Genomic DNA, 15,903 nt, shown 5'->3' with positions numbered 1-15,903 from the left:
ACAATGAATTAATGAGTCGGTGCCTTTCGCATACTGATTAACGCCCTGGGGGTTTGATTTGGACCAAAGGGTCCACCCGGTTCGTTACGAAGTCTTGATGACAGTAGTGTCGCGAGTACTGAATACACAATCCATGGTCCAGTCAGTGGCGGGTTGATAATTATTGTGACTGGGTTCTTTGGATGAATAATTGAAAGTGCTGAAACTGAAATTGGCAAATGAAGCTATTATGTTTGAATATTGATAGTAGTGAAATGTACAAGAAAATGAGTATTTCGATTTCAAAAACTACACCTCAGGATTTGATCTCCACAAACTTAATTGAGGTTTTTGAAATTACTATGGATCTTCATCAAGTAACGGCCGAATCAATCAGAAAAGAAAAGAATATTTCGATGTTGAAACATGCTCATAAACATGTTTTTTTAACGCACCTACACTGTAGGTTCTCGTAAATTCCTGTCGAAAAACAACCACAGTACCACGATGTTTTGATATGAGGCTGAGAATAAACAAGAAATCCACAGAAGCTGATATTACTAGCTTGTGTTTGGTGACATAGTATTATGGTGTAACTAGGTTGAGATTTCCAGATATAGCTCAATCATAAAAAGAGCAGAAATGGCTCAAGAAAACAGTGAAAAATATAATTGTTTTCGCAATAATCCCCGGGCCACTCTCCAACCGACTACCATCAGAACCAGGTAAAAACACCCTTCGTCGACTTCCTCAAATCCCAAGCACTCAATTTTCATGCTGATGATATCAAGAGACTATTGTTTAGTTGGCAAAAGTGCTTAGTTGAATAAATTGAATAAGTATTCAGTGAGAGTGAAAACGGACAAAAATTTCGAAACAACTCAATAATAGGTCAAGACGAAGATTATAATAACTATGGCGACAAGGATATGATAACAATTAGGGAATCTTAATTTCCATGGTTTCGTTCACCAATTTGTATAAACTCCATAGCTGGAATTCAAAACAATAAAAATTCTGAAATATTTCTAAAGACTCTTTTTTCATTTCTGTAGTTTAATATATGATGAAATTTGCTGATACTTGATGAAAATCCATAACTAACGTATTCAGAAAACACTTTATTTTGAGATATTTTGAGATTTTACAAAAACGTAACACGTGTTCCGCCATACAATGGCTTCTTCGGCAAAATTCAGTTGGATTTTTTTCAAACTATCAATTTTCTAATTTTCAAAGACATTTTAGACGATTTTATGAAATTCAACTCAAATTCTCATAATCACCTGATATATTGCAAATACCACATAGCTGCTGATGACACGCAGAAATTGCATTATATTTTTTCAGTTGTAAAACAAGGCATAAATTGATACAAAAATCAATCATCATTCAGAAATTTCCGTTATTTTTTGAATGAAATGCTGATAATCTTGGGGGCCGAGACGCATATTATGAAAGTTGGAGTTTGCGTGTTAGCAGAGAATGTGTTTGCGTTTGGAAGTAAAGAAAATGTTGAGCGATACTATGATATTATCCCGTTTCAATTATTGCGACATATTTGTTTCACATTAAGATTGTGAGACATTTAATACACAAAGTTCAAGGTGGTTGCTTTCGAATGATGTACGGCATTAGGAGAAGACAGACAATTTGTCATAAACTGCAGGAAACTGAACGGTATATATAATAGACGGGAATAGCACGTCTGTTATGAATGCAATGTGATCTGTTTCAAGTGTATATTTATATCCTGAATATTCAGTATTTCGTACTTTCCATTAACTATAGCTTGAACATTCATTCATATTTGTTGTAGTAAAGTGGAGGAATTATTTTAGAGACCTAACATTTATGTGGGTGATATGTCATAAATTTATTAAAATAGGCTTATTTACAATAAAAGACATTTTATCTCAACCATTTGTCTGTGCTTCAGTTCTGACAAGTAATACTCAATACCTGCCAACTTGTTGGTGTTAAAGTTGTGTTGACATACCGTAGTTTGATAGCCCTGTCCCGAAAGTTGCAGCAAATACATCTCTTGTGTTAGCAGGTTGTTCAAATTGGTGTGTAATTACGATAAGGGTCCCGAGAAGGTGGTTGCAACTTGTCTACTGTGTTGGATTAAATATGAGTTATTGGGTAATTTCAGAGATGCTAGGAACGAAGTGATTGATTAATATTGTTGTCGATAAATGATTCTTGCGAACACACTACTGAACGACGCCTTATTCTGAGTCGTTCCTAATATATCCATATGTGATCTATATATCAGAAAGAAGCAAGATTATTTTTTCGTTGTTCTGAAAATGTTATACTCAATTTTATTGATTCTGATTCCTACTTATTTACCAAACTCAAACAATTGTTCAAGCAGTCTGGAGTCTTTAAAGTCCACTAGATACTCTTCATAACAACAAGAGGATTGCTTTGAATTCTTGGAGTTCTTGTTGAGTACTGTTCGTAAGCAAAAACATAGCAAAATTAATCCTTCTGACCGCTCTGGACTGAATGATTCTCTACAGTCTGTCTTGTCTTGTGTTTGTAGAAAATACCCACTTGTTTCAGTGAATGTTCAAGAGGTAGCAAAAACGTATTTGGTTTTCTGAAAATTCACTAGCGTTTCCAGTCCGTGCGAAGCTCATTGATAAATCATCTGAAAATTAAACTTTTAACGGGTGATGATGAACTGTATTGCCAAACATTCGCCAAACTAAATGACTATCATGAAGAAACAAGTATAGCTGAGGTACCAGTCAATCTAATAATAACACTGATGATCTTCAAACATGGCTCAACCTCTGACAGTAGCGCCAAACTCTTACGAAGGTTTGAAATAGATGAACTCTTCATTCTAGCAGACCACTATTATAATCTTCATGCAGTCATTGTTCACTGTGATTCTGGCGTTGAATCTGGTCATTATTACGCATTAGTCAAAGACGAAACGGACTGGTTTAAGTTTGACGACAGTCGTGCCTCTGGAGACACTCTACATTTCATTTTATGAAAGAGAGGACATTGGCAGATCAAGATCTTCAGATGATGTGGTGCTTCAGGTTATTCCAGGTTTTCCTGCAGCTGAAAGAGCAAATGCGCCACTGGAATCAATGAAGTCGCCCCGGAGCGCCAATTAATTTTTGTTGTTGTTTCATAATTCCATATTTTGTATTATTTCCTTCTTCATTAAAAGAGTATTATGAACCTCAAATCTCCAGAATTATTTCTCACCCTTCTCAACTTCCTTTTCGATAATGATAAGTCCACTTTTATTAATTTTTTTCAACACATTTCAATGTAACGTTCTGAAGAGATATGCTGCTGAATATAATCAGTAATGAAGTATTTCCTGAAAACAATGGAGAGATTCAATCTTCATATTGTATTGAGAGTAATGTTTGTGACGAAATACGCAGCATAAAAAGTGTAAAACTACGTTAAACCATTGGCAATTCGTTACCAACGTTATATTATGTAGTTTCATTTTCTATTCACTACATAATACAAACTTGATGTAAATTTCAATACATGATAATTTATGAGAATATAGTCGTGATACTCGTCATGAGATCTCATAAGTTTTTATGGAATCATCGTATTGAAATTACACAAAGCAAGTAAATTTACTGATGATAGCGGGTCCAATTTTGTGAAACTACATTGTAAATGTTCAAATTTCAGATGTTACTTCCCTATTGATTTCTCATTTTACTTACACCAGTTGACGGTCCACAGGATTCAAAAAATAATAAATTTTCATAACTTTCATTGATTGTCCGTCAACTAGAATAATTGATTCCGACTTCTCAACTCATACAATAAAATTTAAGATACAAATGATATCGAAAAATTTGAATATCAGCTGGGCCTTCATCTGCATTATTTAACGTTAATGAAATATTCAACTCCCTTATAATAGTATGAGTAAACGTAGAAAAACCTCACGTAGAAAAACCTCACGAAGTCTATCACTTCTAGTTAGGAAATATTTAAAATGTGTTTGAGAAGACGCACCTGAAGAAGCCATTTTATGGCGAAACAAGTGTTGCGTTTTTGTGGAATTGTTTGTTGAAAATATCACAATTGATTGTTTTTTAAATTCGAATATTACGTCTAGTTCGTGATCTATAATTCTACTTCGTATCACACTAAAATGTCCACCTCTAGGTGCGACCTTTGTTTCTCCGGCATAATTCGACTCAAACTCCATGAATAACCCTCATTCAAAGTTCAATCCCTGCTTTCTGGCGAAACGATATTTTCCAGAGGAAATTGAACGTGTTAAACGGAAATACTCAAGAATGATCTCGTATCTCAAGCAAATTAAACGAAATGACTCGCTGGTAAAAACCCCAAATAGCGCGATAACATTGGAATAAAGTAAGCCGCAATAATTGGCAAAACAAATTTATATTCAGTCTAATTTCCATCCAATTCCAGATTCCCACTTGAAAGTTTCCGGGAGAGTTTCTAATAACTGTTTCGCTTGAACGAAACGTGAAATATCAAGAACAATTTAGAGAAGCCGAAGACTCGGATGTTTATGAGGGTTCTTTGTCTCATTTATTGCTACTGTAAGACATGAATCGGAGACTGAGCTGTATGATTTAGTGAAATGTACAGATGAGCAATTTGGGAAACTCGGATTCATCACAACGACATTCCTGGACTCTACAGAATTATAATTTCTGTAGAAATTTTCTTGGAAAAAAAGGTGGACAGATCCATAAAAAGGTTTTTCCACAAACTCATCTGAAAATTTTGTGATTGGGATTGGATTGTCTATCTGTGTGTCATTTAGTACAGTTATCGTGGAATTTTCAATATTTTCCACGATTACCTGATCACAACATGCGAACATCGAATACAGAGGTTGAAATTGTCAACGAGAGTACGACACTCGAAATGTCATACATACATTCCGAAGATAACGTTGAAGAACGATTCGTGAAAGTTATAAGAAGAAGTAATGGAGGCAGTGGTGGATTCAGAAAATCATTTTGTGGGGGGGGGATGTAACGGTTCCCAAAATGCAAGAGCGGATTTATAAGATAACAGAAAAGTAATTTATTGAAATCATATATTTATGCACAGCGTCCACCCTGTGTAACATTCAAAACAATTCAGTTGTTTTTTGTGCCTAAAGACAATCAGAATAATTCGACCTTGAATAACGTTGATAGGGAAGAAAAGGAAAGGAAAAAGAAAAGGGTTTTTTCTCTGGGAATGAGAGTTGAGTTTGGTTATCTTCTCTGAAGCAAGAATTTTGAGCTCATCACTTTGTGGATTTGAAGAAACCAAAATATTCAATACGGGAATAACTATATTTGGGTTATCTAAAGGAATAACTCGCTCACAGTATTGGGGATTTTCATTAAGTACCCGTTCTCTTGTCAAATTCCAATCTTCAGGCCACACAACAACTACGGTGAGAACCCACTTTCCGAAAATACCCTAAAGGGTATATCCTTCTAAACCTTAACCTTATTTTAGGCCTTCTTATTACCACCTCAAGACGATATTGTGTATATTGTGTATATTCTGGTGTATCTCTCGCAAGGCTAGACCACTACACCCCTTATATCTCTGATTACGGTCTTCCGAGGAGCAAGTTATCTGCATGGAAAAGATCATTGCCTGAGTGGACTGCGTACAGGGGTTGGATCGTGCTGCTGGAGACTATTCTCCCATATCCCATGCATGTAAAGTCTTTCCTGTTATGTATTACACCCTCCCGCACGACCTCGAATCAACATTGCGGCACAAATTGCGAATTCTAGAATAAACCAAGTATTTACCACACCTTAAGTTTAATCATAAGTTGCTTACATTTATATCTGTGAATCCAATAGTATACTTCTAGGCCATAAGCCTGTAATCACCATAAGCTTGGCGTGTTTAGAAAAACAATACACTTATCCTCCAAGTGGACTTATATTTACCAACAATCCCTCTCCTCGGAGTTCCGGCAGCCTAAATTTAGTTCCTAAGTAACAAAGTAACCCGTTTCAATCAACGACAACGGATGTTGTACAACTCAGAGTATGGGGTATATAACCCCTCCATAAAGCATTGAGTCCTTGGAGGTTTTTTATTGATGTTCCGTGGTATGCATTCAGGAAAAAACATTTGAAAAAAATAACCATTGCTTAGTTTTGAATATTTTATCACAACTAACGATAAGGAAAATATGTATATTAAATATAACCCTTACCGTTTATCATCACAATTGAGTGAAAATCTGTTCAAGTATAGTCGAAGTAAACGATATGGTGCAGATTTAAAGTTGGCGCCACTCTCAAAGGCCAAAGAAACCAATACATAGAAATGAACCGGCTGCCAACTAGAATATGTGGAATGTAGAATTGGCAATTTATATTGGATAATTTTTACTAACCGAGTTTTATGATTGACTGAAGAGTCATAAAACTAAATTTGAAGTCATCTTATGGTGACGAATAGAAATCGGCGAATGCGGGGATGGTTATCTCCATCGTGTTCAGTTCATGAACTGATCGCGATTTAAGTGTTGGAATTCAATATTGGTGCAGTTATAACTACTTAAAATTTTTCTTGTCTGTTCAAAATGGGTCGTCCTTGGACAAGTACTAACAGTACAAATGAGTGTGATAACAATGCCGACTTTCTGCTTTGTAGTGATTCCAATAGCGAGTGTGAACAGTGAGAAAAAGAGATACCAGTGGATAAGATTCGGATGCATTTGAATATTGAAACACAGAGAGTATGTTTCAATGTATATGAGAATCTACATCTCAAGTTTGGTTTTGAAAAAAAACAAACTATTATTAGCAACATCAGATTCCACAAAAACTTCTTTCTCAACTGTACATGAAATAGTCAAAAACAAACCTTATGAACGCAAGACGCGATGTGATACAGGACTACCAAAGCTTCAGATGTTCATCTAATAAAATCATTGAAAAAAACAATATACAACTGTTACAAAAACAATGAGATGCCTACAAGTGATATATCATAAGAAAGGAATTGAATTCTTTCAGACATAAAGTAAGCTGCTGTGAGAAAACTTTTCAGAATTGGATGAAGAAACTAGGATTTATATTTAAAATAATAAAGCAACATCAATGTTATGGAAAAGAGAAGAATGGTGGAATTGCGTAACAAATACTCAGAACGAATAATTAAAAAAATATAGACAAGAACAATGTCATTTGATAAACTACACCTCACGATTTGATTGAATCGTGTGGTTTATGAAATTACTATGGATCTTCATCAAATAACGACCGAATCAATCAGAAATAGAACAACGTCAAATTTACTATTTGGACGAAACTTGGTATGACACTCACGACACAATTATGAAAGGGTGGACTGATGGTTCAAGAATGTGTACGCCTAACATGCCTGCAAACAAAATTCAACAAGAAGGTGATAGAGTTCATTCAAGAAGAAGTATCTGATATTACCGAAGAATATTGGCAGAAAAGGGTTGAAAAATAATTTTAGTTGAAGAAGACTATATGGAGATTGGACAGTTGACCTTCATTTATATATTGGTTTTCTTCAATCTATATCGGTCTGAAATTCCATTACCAATCATAAAGTGTATTTGAAAAAATTATATCTAGTGTACTTTCAATCTTCTGAGGGGTGCCCCTGTGTCCCCCATTAGGTCCACCACTGAATGGAGGCGTAAATCAATGTTATCCATTTGGACATAGAGGCTAGGGTTAGATGATCAGAAAAAAATAGAGTCTACTGTATCGAAATATATAATTTTTTTATTAGATGGTTTCCACTGAGAGAAGCCGTGAAATAGATAGCATAATCGATAAAGTTTCTTCACCGAATATGCTTCATAACATCTGAAATGGTACAGAAAATGAAAAGTACTCAAAATTTTCGTAATACTATATCATTATTCCGTTTGCTCAAGTCATTCAGCATACTGAGAATTGCTATCATTAATATTTGAGGCGTAGTCATCAATGGAAGTCAAAACACCAAAAAGTTTGACTAAAATAAGCCGAAATAACTGGCAAAACATATTTATATCCAGTCTGATTTCTATATATTTCCACAGTCCCTAGAAAATTTATCACGAGGGTCTCTAGTAACCGTTACACTTCAACGAAACTTTGAAAGATCAAGAATAATCTAGAGTAGCCCTGGACTCGCAAAATTGTGAGAGATTTTTGTCTCATTCATTGCTGCTATAGGATATTGATGAGAAACTAGGCTGCATGTTTTAGTACAAATGAGCTCCTTGTAGAAAATGTATCACACATCGTCCCTGTGCTCCAGGAAATGATAATTTTTGATATTGTAAAATGTCACAAGCTTTGTAATTCATTGTCAATTTTGGCGAAAGCGCTTTCTCTTGAATTAGAAATTTTGGCGAAGGTAGAAGGTTTTAAAAATGCTCTGTGTGTGAGTATTATTCCGCTGAAACGGGTCGATTTGAAATATATAGAAAACAGGTTGAGAGTTAAGTCTTTCAACTCATTTTTTCTCTTCTTCCGTTCGAAAGATTTTCACACTTTTTGGATAAAAATGGAGGAGTAGGAAGCCGAAAACCTTTCCTTCCCAAAAACTAAACTTTCTAGAACCCCTTTTAGGAAAAATATTTCATTGTCTCATAGGTATGCCATGATCTGATGTCCCTCTGGTTTTTGTATATTGCTTGACCCCCAGGAAACAAAATCTATTCGTCGTAACCTCTGCAGTAAAATGTCAGTTCTCCTTGAATGGAAGGTAAGTTTATATACGATTAATTTTCAGGCCTTTCTTTCATGAACAATCACTATATTGCATTATGTCTACAGGCAATTCAATTACTGAATATTGTATAATACCACGCACAAACTCTGCGCCCTGTGAGATTCTATAATGCACTCTTACTATTATTAATGATTTCGTGATTGAGGTAAATAAATTTCACTATTATAGAAACCAAGCCACGCTCACCGATGGAATTGAACTGGAGATCTGTATCCTGATGTGATGACTGTGACCAAAAACAACCTTCGTCACTATGGGTGACTTATATGAAAGACAAGCGACCCGCATCGGCTCCGCACGGGTGCAGTGCTGATACTAAATATACTACAGAAAGTCTTCATATACAACGTTCACTGCTTTTTCGTCAGTAGACAATAGAAACATGTTTTTAATAATAATAATGATGAACGTCTTTATTACTACAACCACAAAAAAATCACAGTATTACGTTTTAACTACAAATATAAAGTTATAGTAAGAGGCAAAGTTCAATTATCACAGCTATGTAAATAACTGCGATAGAATTAACATAAATATATGAATACATGAATAAAAATCAGTGACTGGCGATGATACAAAACCAAGCAAACTATTATTGGTCATGAATCGCTCAAAGAGGAAAAAAATAGAAGAAAATAAAAAAGCGGAATGGTGAAAATTTCATCATGTTATTGATTTTGGAAAAGATGAAGTTTCAATTCATATTAAACTGAGAGGATGGCAATTTTTTTCAAAAATTCAGGAATAGCATTGAATACTTCAGCTATCTGGTAACTGAAAGAGCGTTTGAATAACTGGGTTGTGAAAATGGGAGGTGTTGAAGAGCCTTTGAACCTGATGTTAATTTTATGAACATCGGTTCGACACGTCTCTTTCCTATGCAGGTACGAAGGGATTTCATATAAGACAATCTCATGATTGAGGCAGCCAGCATGTATTTTTCTCATATTCTTCATATTTAGCTATCCAACTTCTTTGAGTTTGTGAGATATTCTGTTTCTTCTTTTTATTCCATATATAAGTCTCAAACAAGAATTCTGGACTTTCTGAATTTTTTGTTTATAGTGACTTGTCAGGTTCGGCGCATAAAGAGTATCTGCAAAATTCAATTGTGCTAGTACTAAGCTCTCACACAACATTTTTTTCAATTCAATTGATAGGCATAGGCTCGTTGAATGAGTTTGTTGGTGTGTTTTTAATACCTCATATGAGAATCAAATAAAACACCAATGTGCATTCCAACTGAATTGATGATTTCACTTCTATTGACTTTTGACCCGAAAACGATAACTTTAGATTTTTTTGTGTTAATAATAAAGAAGTGTGATGTTTTTAGTTCAATAAAATGTCTAATATCAGAGTCCATGATCCCGCAGGCTTCTTTTCTTAAGGATTACTTTTAAGAGAGCAATATATAATTGGCCCGATACTGCGGCAAACGCTATGTCCCTGCATTCTTGGAAATATTCATTCATGCTATAAGGGACCACATTATTCATATCATGAAAAGTCCTCTCCTGAATCTATAATCCAGTTCCCAAAACCTACATTATATCAAAAGCTTTGTTTTGTTATGTTCATGGATATTACAGGTATACAAAATGTAGGTACGAATAGGATAGGCAACTTAGGTATAAATCACTCAGATTTAAATGTAATCAGTTAGTTTTGAAAATGGTGTAATAGCCGAAAATAATCAACAATAAAGAAATATCGTGGAAAATAGACAAAATTGTGTTTTTGTAGTGTATCCTCAGTGACGTTCTCAGTGCACATTCGAGACCCAAGAAGCACCTATATATCAAACTTCAGCTTCTTAGGATTAACCAGTACGGAGAAACAGACATGAATGGTTGAGTATTAACTGAGTGACTTTCATATTTATAAGTATAGATTAGTTCTTGAAAATGGCACGTGTAGGTCATTTCGTTGTCTGATATCAACAGTGTGAACACCATTGTGAACTTTAACGACGTTACGAGTAGGCAACAGTAATCACTCATTTTTCATGCCATCGGATTTTCCAAATAGTTTTTCTTGATAAGGTGTGTGACACTCTAAAATAATGGCTACTGAACAAGAAATGCCCACCTTCAAATATGTTTCAGTCGGAGATGGAGGTACTGGAAAAACGACATTTGTGAAACGTCATATGACTGGTGACTTCGAAAAAAGATATGTAGCCACTTTGGGAATTGAAGACCATCCTCTGGTCTTCCACACAAACATGGGTTCAATGGTTCAATGTATGGGACACTAACCGTCACGAGAACTTTGGTGGTCTCCGTGATGCATATTACATTCAGGGACAGTGTGCTATTATCATGTTTGCTGTAACTTCCAAACTTAAAATGGTTTAGACTTTCACGGTTGAGATTTTCAGTGTCATTATTTTTCGAATTTGAATGCCGTGGATTTTTGGAATTTCTTCCTGACATTTCGCTGGCGCGAGTGGCTAGCTTCTTCAGCGGTTCAACCATCATGGCTTGCTGTCCGATGACTAACTTTTAGGTTTCGTGAAGCGTATTCATGCCTTGTCAGGTAACATAACACAACAAAGTTTTTGTTTCGGGGATGAAATTAGATGATTTTAATGTATTTCCACGTGTTAAAACCGAAAGTGACCATGAAAATTATATATTAGCTCTTGTTTTCAAGATATAGTATCATTATATTATATATATGTATATTGAGTATTCAACAAATGAAATATTTCATTACCAACAGTTGGTACACATGTTTGTTCACATAACACCCCTCTCATCAGCTGTTCTTAAGTAGTAAACATAACCTATGTGAGTTTGTCAATTGTACGCACGTGGTTGCTTTTGAAATTACCGTGTGAAGTTGATTTTTAAATTAATTTAAGTGCTGATCTGAAATGCCTCGAAAGTGTGTGAATTCTGTCGATAGCTTTTGCTATATATGTGGTGAAATAACATTTAAGGCTCAGAAACGTAAAATGACACCTATCGTTAAGACAGCCTATGTGAAAGTTGGGGACCAAGATAAATCATGAGCTCCTCATATATGTTGTAATTCTTGTTCCGTCATATTGCGAGAGTGGCTGAAAAATAAAAACCGGGCAATGGCTTTTGCAGTACCTATGGTTTGGCGTGAGCCTACCAATCATACAGACGACTGTTATTTCTGCTTAACTCCTCCCATTAGGCAAGGTTTATCTATGAAGAAAAGAGGAACGGTTAAATACCCTAATCTCCCATCTGCTCTTCGGCCTGTACCACACTCAGACAATTTGTCAGTCCCTTCTCCACCCCAAAACTATGAAATTTTAGAGGAAGGTGATGAAGACTGTTTAGAAGGAGCAACCCATCCTTCTACATCCTATGACCCTGATTTTGAGGTAAGCGATAGGTCTAGTGATCCGCACAGAATTAGTCAAGCAGAGTTAAGTGACCTTATAAGAGATCTTCGCTTGTCTAAGGAAAAGGCTGAGCTGTTAGGGTCAAGACTACAACAGTAGAATCTTCTAAAACATGATGTGGAAATATCTCAGTAGATACAGCGTCAAAAAGATTTGCTTCCTTTTTTTGAGAAAAAAGAAAACCTCGTAGTTTGTTCTGATGTTAATGGTTTGATGGACTGCTTGAATTTGGATCACACTCCATCTGAATGGAGACTGTTTAAAGACTCTTCAAAACTAAGCTTAAAAGCTGTACTTCTGCATAATGGAAATCAGCTACCCTCTATTCCTATAGGTCATGCAGTTCACATGAAGGAAACGTATATAATTATGAAAACACTTCTCCAATCAATCAAATATGAACAACACAAGTGGCACATCTGTGGTGATCTGAAAGTCATTGCTATACTCCTAGGAATGCAATTAGGGTTCACCAAGTACTGTTGTTTTTTGTGTCTGTGAGACAGTCGGGATAGAAAATCTCACTATAAAAAAATGAACTGGCCTACACGAGACCTGAACCCTAATGAGAAAAATATAGTTTACGAGCCTCTTGTAGATCCTAAGGATGTTCTCCTTCCCCCATTACATATTAAGTTGGGACTAATGAAAAACTTTGTGAAGGCCATGGACCAGGAAGGACAAGCTTTCAAGTACTTGAGAGCAAAGTTTCTCAGGTTGAGTGATGCTAAAGTCAAGGAAGGCATCTTTATTGGGCCTCAAATTATTTTCGTTTTTATCACCCCAAAATTAGTAGAAATTGACTAATTTAGTGTAGGAAACATTCAAAAAATATTTTTTGTTGTGTTGTGTAATCAGTTGTATTTGTACCTGTACTTGTCCCTGCACTTGTACCTGTACTTGTACCTGTACTTGAACCTGGAACATTAACAATTTTGCTGCCTGTTGTCATTCTGTTCGTTATTCTCGAATTTTTCAAAATTGGGTTCCATATTCGATTGAGGTTCACCGCTTCTTTTTTTCTGTTGAAATTTCTGTTGGATCTCTATTGCCTCCCGTACCAGTCGGTTATAGTATCCCTGGTTGGGGGCAATTAGTTCTGTGTTTTCAAACAAGATTGTATGGTCTCGTTCACTAAGTGCGTGTTATGCCACAGCTAACTTGTCCGCTTGGCCTAGTCTGCAGTTCTTTTATGCTACTTCAGTCTCGTTCCCATGGATCGTTTGGTGGTTCCTATATATACCTTCCCACAAGTGCACGATATGGGTCCCTTTTGTCTCTAGCCGAACTGAGGCTCTGTTGTATCTTCCTCGTGGGTTTGAAGACTGTTTCGATGTCGTGTATATCCAGTAGTTTTCCAATTCTGTTCGTGACCCTAGGGATAAACGGTAGGTATGCGCGTGCAACCATCTGATCTTTTCTCGCTTTTTGAACCGTGTTACTCTTCGGTTTCATAGCTTTCCTGATCTCGGAGGCACTGTATCCATTCGATCCCAAGGTCACTTCAAGGTATTTCAGTTCTCTTTCCAGATGTTCTGGTTCAAATATTCTCCGAGCCCCTTGCATTACAGTGGAGATGACTCCAGAGTTACATACAAGAATGTAGTAAATTGGCACAGAGATCTTGTCAGAGTCTGTGAAAATATCTCTATAGTACTTTGCGGAAACAAGGTTGACATCAAAGATAGAAAAGTATAAGCGGAAGAAGAATTTGCAGTACTATGATATCTCTGCCAAATCTAACTACAACTTTGAGAAGCCTTTTCTATGACCAGCTAGGAAGCTTATTGGTTATCTCAATCTAGAATTTGTAGCCATGTCTGCCTTGGTTCTCCCAGAAGTTCAAATGGATCCACAATAGCAGTAACAAATCGAAAACGATCTCAAGAAAGCGCAAGAAACTGCTTCACTCGAAGATAATGAAGAGTTGTGAATCAACTCAAAAATTCTGTATGAAAATTTACCAAGACTTGAACAGAAGTAAATCATGATTTCTGTTAAATTTCATTGTGTGGAACTTTGTGGACAAGCTGTTGATATTTTTATATAATACACGTTTACTACAAAACTTCGTTATATTATGTTTGGCCTGGAGAAATGCTAAAATGATGTATGATTGCAGAGATGGAAATAATTTGTACTGAACATTTTTTCTGTAATTACCTTTTTTCATTTCCGATATTTCTGACAGTGATAGAGAAAAAAATTATTATTTAACGCTATTGGTTTGTCAATTGATGAATAAGCGATATTCGCAAATAATCTTATCCAAATAATGACAACCGGATGTTTGTACAAACCTCAAAATTATAAGAAAGACAAAGAATGATAAAATAAACATAATTTAGAGACGAACATGCTTCACCCTGAGTCATGGCAGTATCTCTTGGTTTTAATGAGATCTCGAGCTTGCAATTTGTCCCTGAAGACTGGTCTATATCCTTGTAGAGAATCCTCTCCGCCTGGATCTCGAGAGTGGCATATGGCAGCAATCGGCACGTTTCTCAGATAGCAGTTTGACCAAGTCATTATACGTCGTGGTTATTTTGATACGCTTAACCTATCGCAACAGACTCGGTAACACTAAACCGATGAATATTATACTTCTGAGAGCAGTGAACGAGATTGTTCGAGATTTAAAGATACAGAATGAGTCTACTGGGTGTTCAGGGGAGTGTGGAGATGAAAGAGTCGAAAGGACTTCCATTCAAACAGCAGATCGTCTGTATTTTCGACCTGGATTGACCCTTTTTAATGCATTCTGAATGCTAAAATCTGAAATGGCCTATTATTTTATGCTCATCAGCGTTGAGAAAATCTTTCGAAATTCCAATTTTTCACAAGACAAAGGTAACAGACATCACGAATATAAAGTTGGAATGAGCAACGAATTTCTATATAATTTCCAAAGATGGAAAGTAACCAAAAATTCAACTCATTTATCATGATACTTCACAGGGTGTAACTGAATACGTGTAAATCATTCAAGGAGGTAATTCCTCATCGAAAAAAAGATAGGATCTTTCATATAAAGAAACTTCATTGGAGCATTCCTTGTTGAGATACAGCCCCTTAAAGGGGGTACATAAAATTTGTATAACAATTTTTTCACAAGCACTGAAAAAGTTGCAATATTGCAATTAACCTGACGTTTTCTACTACCAAAAAGACATTCAGCCATTGGTTTACCCCATGGTTGTAAGGGGTGGAAAACGCAACCCCTAAAATTTGTTTCCAATGTAACTTTCTGTCTTATTATTTGTTTACCATTTGAAAATTTATTTCCGATAGCCTGTTTCATTCTAAACAAACCAACAACTACAGAGATACATCATCATAAATGCGAACTGGATTTATTGTTATTTTGTAGTTAGTACCTGCATTAAACGATTAAAGGGTAATAAACAAAACTAATTTATTAATAACAAAACACACAACATGTAGAAATCAAAGTAAATCTTCAATATATCTACCTTCAGACATTACGCATGCATCTAGACGTCGGCGCATTTAGCCACGTATTCGCTCAAATATTCCTGGAGTATCTCTGATTATCCTGCACGCATCAATGATGCGGTTTCTTAAGTCCTATACATCGCGAACAGGAGTACGATAAACCAAATGCTGTGTATGGCCCAAAATAGAGAAATCGAGAGGATTGAGATCCGGGGATCGAGCGGGCCAGTTCTGTGGTCCTCCTCGACCTATCCACTGATTTGCATATGTTTCAGTTAAATGCTGACGTGCTACTTGACTAAAATGGGCGGGAG

The 15,903-nt window shown here is 35.9% G+C and overlaps 1 protein-coding gene and 1 pseudogene across 1 annotated transcript in view; both read left to right on the top strand.

The window, feature by feature from the left end:
- Positions 1-15,903, top strand: part of dpr8 (defective proboscis extension response 8) — a 486,244-nt gene that overhangs the window by 407,639 nt on the left and 62,702 nt on the right. The window lies entirely within an intron of this gene.
- On the top strand, positions 10,705-14,066 carry LOC141483086 (GTP-binding nuclear protein Ran-like; annotated as a pseudogene).

The sequence above is a fragment of the Leptinotarsa decemlineata genome, unplaced genomic scaffold (assembly GCF_025532065.1).
Source record: "Leptinotarsa decemlineata unplaced genomic scaffold, Ldec_3_MD MMD2_tig00002974_RagTag_RagTag, whole genome shotgun sequence".
NCBI classification, from domain to species: domain Eukaryota; kingdom Metazoa; phylum Arthropoda; class Insecta; order Coleoptera; family Chrysomelidae; genus Leptinotarsa; species Leptinotarsa decemlineata.
This window is presented reverse-complemented; position numbering and strand designations above follow the sequence as displayed.